This window comes from Pomacea canaliculata, linkage group LG1 (genome assembly GCF_003073045.1).
Source record: "Pomacea canaliculata isolate SZHN2017 linkage group LG1, ASM307304v1, whole genome shotgun sequence".
NCBI lineage: Eukaryota > Metazoa > Mollusca > Gastropoda > Architaenioglossa > Ampullariidae > Pomacea > Pomacea canaliculata.
The window spans coordinates 19640467-19646466 of record NC_037590.1 but is presented as its reverse complement, the minus strand read 5'-3'; positions in this window follow the sequence as shown (position 1 = coordinate 19646466).

Genomic DNA, 6000 nt, shown 5'->3' with positions numbered 1-6000 from the left:
AATGCTTTACGTTTGCGTCCGATGTGTGTGTCTCTTCTCTCAAATGTGTCTTATTTAAGTAACCTTTGTGTCTTTTGTCTCTGTGTGTGTGTGTGTTGGGCAAGGTATGTGGAGCTGTCGTTAAACAAGATCTGTTTGGAAGACGTGTTCAGACGAATACCTGTAACTACACCCAACAACCGCTGGCCAATGTTGCTTCTATCAACACATTCGCAGTAAACAATGCACAAAACCAATTCAATGTAGAGTTTAAGTAGAGCATTGTTGTCTTCGTAGAACCAGTTAACCTTTGGATGTTTTTCTTTCTTTGAAAGACTTTTTTCATTAGTTGTCTTACTTCCACATTTGTATATGCCTTCTCTTCATCTGACGAAAGTCAGACAGTGATTAAAAAACAACAACAACAAACAAACAAACCATTTTTACTGGCATTCGTGCTACAGCCTTGACTGTAATAGTCAGACGACCTGTCTAGCAGAGAGTGTGTTGCAAAGAGGCAAAGAGGTGCTTTTAGTCAGTCAACTATAGTTTTAAATTATTTGGTCATCACTGTCTACTGTAGCATCTCCCCTCATCGGACTGACGATCGCCGTCTCATCATAATCGTTGTCCGGCGTGCTGGTGGCCTGTTGATGTGTCGTGTGTTTGCTGATGTGCTTTATACGTTTCGTGTTTTCATCCTTCCAACAGCTGAATGTTGCGGAGTATCTGTACTTTGTGTGATCGCCTGCTTTGCTTCGGGGTAAGTAGTGTGTGCAGCGTTCTGACCACTGGGAGCGAGCGTGGGAGCAACACGCACACACGCACACGATATGCGTCATCTTTTGCGGAGAAATGCGGCCGCTGCACTGCGCTGGTGTAGCTGTTGTTGGACGTCGTCAAAACAAACGTTCGCTGCTGACGCGCTGGCTGCAACACCCGAGAATGCAGATTTTTTTGCCGCAACTCTCTTCCATGTCGGACTTAACGCCTTCCTCGCACACTTCACGAGGACCACCTTTAGAATCTGGTGTGTGTTGTTTGTTTTTTGTTAAACTTGGTTGGATGGCTGGATGTGGAGTGATAATCCGTCGCTATACTACAGTAAGTCTAGGCTACAGGTGTTGTCTACCACCTGGCGGATGGGCTTTACCCTACAACTGACCTGGGGGTCATTGCAGGTCCCACAATAGCTAATCCTGCTGCTGAAATGTTTAGAAGTAGTCTGTATCATAAGCATGACCAATTCTTCCGGAATTACTCTTGAAATGAGCTCAGGCATATTCATTAACAATAACAATCTACCTCTCTTGTCAAAGATATCTGCATAAATGTGTTCCTCTCCATACAAGCTTACGATACTGTGTTTTCTTCATATAGTTTTCTGGATATTTGTGTCAAATTTAAAGACTTTGCTAACTCAGTGACCTACACGAGAACCCAGTGACCTACACGAGAACCCAGTGACCGGGGCCGTCGGGATGGCCATGCTGTACAACACCGTGTGACCGTTGGATGCGTTGTTTACCTTGCTAGACCCGTACGATTTCTCAGTGCAAATAATTTCTAAAGCAGCACCACCCTCATGCTGTGATATTGCAAATAATCCTGGCGGCACTTAGAATGTGCTCAGCCAAACACTGGTCTCGACAACAGACGTCTGCTCAGTTGTTTCGAAGTTTCCAGAAAATGTTGGAGAACAGACAGAGAAGCTACATTTGTTATGGACACGCCGTCTTTCTGTGGTCATTTAGAGGAAAATAGAGACTGCAGTACAAGATAATAGGAGGCATTCAGTCGCTGTCAACATGATGTGCCAATATTGTTCCGAAACTGGAAAATGAACTGGACAAAATTGAACTTCTTTGCAATTGTTACCAGTCTAAACCATGGTGCAAAAAGGACGTAGACAGGCCGGCATCCTCGCACGGTTCTGCTTCGTATTGGTTGCTGTAATGTTAAGATGGTGGTGATGGGGAAGAGATGTGCTTGAACAAAGACGCCAAATGGAGGGATTATAGTGGCATAGGATGTCACACCAAGACAGAAGTGATCTGAAGCTACGACAAAACTGCATGTCTACTACAACGGACGACTGTGTCTAGAGGACTAGACACGCATAGTAGTGTCTAGTCCAACCGACAAAGTGAGAGTCCCCGACTCGAGAGTGCCTCCTTCCCCTTTCATTTCAAAATATTCTTCGATGATTATCCGCCCGATAAATGGATGGATAAATGGAAACAGTGTTCATGAATCATCCTCACACCAGAAGATGCGGAAACCAGATGTTAACTAAACGCTGCACTCGCAACAAAACCAAGTGGCAGGCCGGCTCGGCTGTACAAATGAGTGTACAATTCCCTAGTGAGATTTCTGAAAGAAAACAACAGATTCTAAACTCTTTTGTTGAAAATATCTAGAGGAAACCATCAGCCGTTTGTACACCATGTCTCTGCTGAACAATGCTTTAACCATTTCAGTTGGTCTACAGTTCAAGTGAAGAAGGGACAGTCCCAAGTAGCAGTGCTAAAGCTCAGTACAATAATACAGTAGATAATATTGTTAACAGTTCACAGGAAAATGATGAAACTGTTATCGCAAAAAGAAGAAATTGCTGATGTTTTGGAATCCATAAGTAACAAAAAGGCAGCATGACCAGATGGTGTAGTTGTATGTATGATTATGTTTCTGCTATTTGTCAGCCCATACTTTACCTACTTTTATGATAAACGTCTTTTACGTGACCAGCGGACTGAATCTGTAAGACAACCGTTACACAATTTAAGAAAAATGTCCCGTATATCGCTATGTGTAAGTCTAACTTTTGACTTTGTGTTCTCTCCACACAACTCATATCGCATCGTTTATCTCGACGAATGAAGTGCACCGTGCATCACAGCGAATGCAGTTCAGATGGCGGACATGTTAGACTAACCCTGATCCAGTCCTCAGTCGAGCTAGGGACTTGTCTACTTCAATGTTTTCTTCTAGCGATCCCGTTCACTTTTTCACAGAACCAGCCCAAGTTTCTTGATAACGCTGAGCAATATCCATTGAACACCACCCGAAGTGGCGTCAAGAGAACAAACTCACCCATCTCTCCTTCACTTTCCAGGCTGTGTTTGTCCCAGACGTATTTCACGAACTATGTCGGATCTCGACGGTTAGGTTCTAGGAAAAGGCTGACGTGTTAGTCATCGCAGGGTTCAGTGCATTATTAATAAACCGTTATTTATTTAAGGCGTGGTTTGTGGTGTGAAGTCATTCAGAAACCTCCTTCACCTCCGCAATAAGAAAAAAAGAAAAAAGAAAAAAAGAAAGAAACACACGTGGACACACCCCACCCCGAGATGTTGACCGTCGACTTGATGGTCGACAGAGGAAAAGGACATGTCACAGGTCGTCGTGTGTGTGTTTTTGTTTGTTTGTTTGTTTTTTAATGGGAGGGTGTCGCTAACTCCACTAGTGGTTTGTTTTCGGAGTTATGTACCTTTATGCTGCGTGTGTTGCTTGGAGTTGTGTGCCTTGAGTGAACTCGTGATTAAAAGCGGGGATAATTTTGTAGGTGGTAAAGGCTGTTATCACTGGTATAGTAACCGCTCGGTGGTTCAAGCGGTAAGGGCGACGTGATTGTTCATCGATGTCACATGCACCTGGGAGTGCCAAAAAAAGCTTTCAGTAAAACCTGTTGCATATAATTTTTAATACACCGAGGGTTGTCTCTCTGCCTTTTTTATGTCCTGAATGAATGTGCAGTGACGGAAGAGATGTGCAGTGTCAGCAAGGAACTCATTAAATTTATTTTTCAATAAGCCTCAAGGAAGGTGCGGTTGGTGGTGACAGGCAGTTAACGACCCGGCGACTGGACGCGCAGACTACAAAATATTTCAATCGGCAGTCAAGTATTTCAACAACAAAACACTCAGGTGTCCAGACCTGCTTCACATGTGTTATGCTCGACAAATTTCGGTTTTCTTGTTTGCTGGTTTGTGTGCGTGTGTGTGTGTGACGTTTAGTGCAGCGTTAGAGCGGTTTGGTGTAGCTAAGGTGCGCACGTCACGCTTAATTTCTATCTGGTGCCAGTCTGCATGGAGAGAAGAAACAGAATGTGGAAAGCATATACTGCTTGTGTGTCTGTCTGTCTGTCTGTCTGTGTGTTGTTGTTTTTTGTTTTGTTTTTTGTGTGGGTGATGGTCGCTTTTGATTGGTGCACAGATGGTATGCGTTTCGCACCTTTTGTCGAAAACATTTAATTCTGACCGCCATCAAACATGTTTCGTGTTTGGTTTGACTTACACGGACATTCACAGTTACACATCATTGCTGATTTGTCATTAGTTCTCATAAAAACTTGTACAGATACCATAAATTTTGAAACCGTTTATAAATTTACATTCCTGAATAAACATCGATAAGATTTTTTAACTGAGTAGAACAGAGACAAATGCTTCGTCATTAACGAGAACTGTCGAGATTTTTTTTTCAAAAATAACACACATGCCATCTTGGCTGCAACCAGAGACAAGAGAAACAGTCTTTTCTCTGTTTTTCGTACAAACTTCATTTGTTCCTGCACTTTTCCTAGACTCTTCTGTATTCGAAGACCGTTTCTGATTATTGTTATCTTCCGTGCAGGAGAGTGTCATAGAGGAGAAGGCCTGGGGTAAGGGGTAGGTGGGGGGAAGAGTAGCAGGAGGTGTAGTAGTTCGGTATACACACGGACATTCCACAGCGGGCAAGAATGTGCAAGCTGGCACTTCAGACTTCGCCAAACTCCAGAAAGGATTCACCAGACATCGGCTGTGCAAAGCCTGCGCCTTTCTGCATCTCCCGCCCATTGCTACTACCTACCATCTTCACCCACTGTCTTTATATTCCATGCTGTTCTTTAGGTATGAGGTGAGCTTTTGCCAAATGCTGTGTTTTAAGGACGCGCGTTTGTGGTGGGTTGGGTGGTAAATTTTACTTTTCTTATATTCTAAACCGATTTCCGCTGAAAGGCAGGCTTTGCATCGCATTGAAAGGTCGTTAAGCTGCAATACTTTTGGAGCTTTGTCATTTAAGTGTAGTGCAAACGGTACACTACCTGTCATTTCAGAGAGGTAAATTTAAGATCCCCTCTCCCTCTTTCTACGGATTAATTTTCGTATATTTTTAAAAATGAAAATAGCGGTCCATTTGGAAGAAAAGGGACCGACGGACAGTTGTTCCAGAGAAGCGACTCACGGCATGGTAATAGTATTCTTGGTATTACCTGTGTAGCATGCTCAATTAGCAGTCATACGTTACCTTTAAACGACAGCCTTTTAGCCCTGAGGAAAAATAAACAACCATTGTGACGTTTCTGTTTGCGCGGGCCGCAATTTCGTCGCAAAATAAACAAACATAAAACCCCAAACAAACATAAATAAAAAGGAAGAAACCCCCCTAACAAAATAATGTTTTCTTTCCACGGCTGGTTCGTTTACTCAGCGCGAATTTTCTCGATTGTGAAAAGGACTCCGATGCTCGATTATACTCCATTGGCCTGAAACCTTTCGCTCTCTCTGTGGCTGGGTGCACTGGTGGCCGGGTGGAGAGTGCAGACGAGCAGTGGCATGTCAGCGCATTGTTGTTGGTCTATGCTTGTTGTTGCATACTTGCGCTCTTTGGATTTGCACTTCCACAGTTTTATGCATGCGATGCGTGGTGCTCGTAGAGAAACCTCTCCCCACCTCTCCTTGCTTCGGTTACCTTGATTTTATCCTTGAATTTTCCCGTAGTGAAGTGTATTCCAAGAGCATCTTTGAGTTATTGGCGAAAAAGCTGAACGAGTAAGGTATGCTCTGAGCTCACTTCTTTTTTTCCACCCATCTTGAAAGAAAAGTCTAGTATGCGCAGAACCAAAACACATCTGTGTAAGCAGGTAAACTGGCTGATCTACACAAACAACCTTGACATTTGGGTTGTCTAGCGAAACTGCAACCATTCCTATAAATCACGTGTGCCCGTGTACGTGAGGGTTCGCTTGCCCCCTCGTTT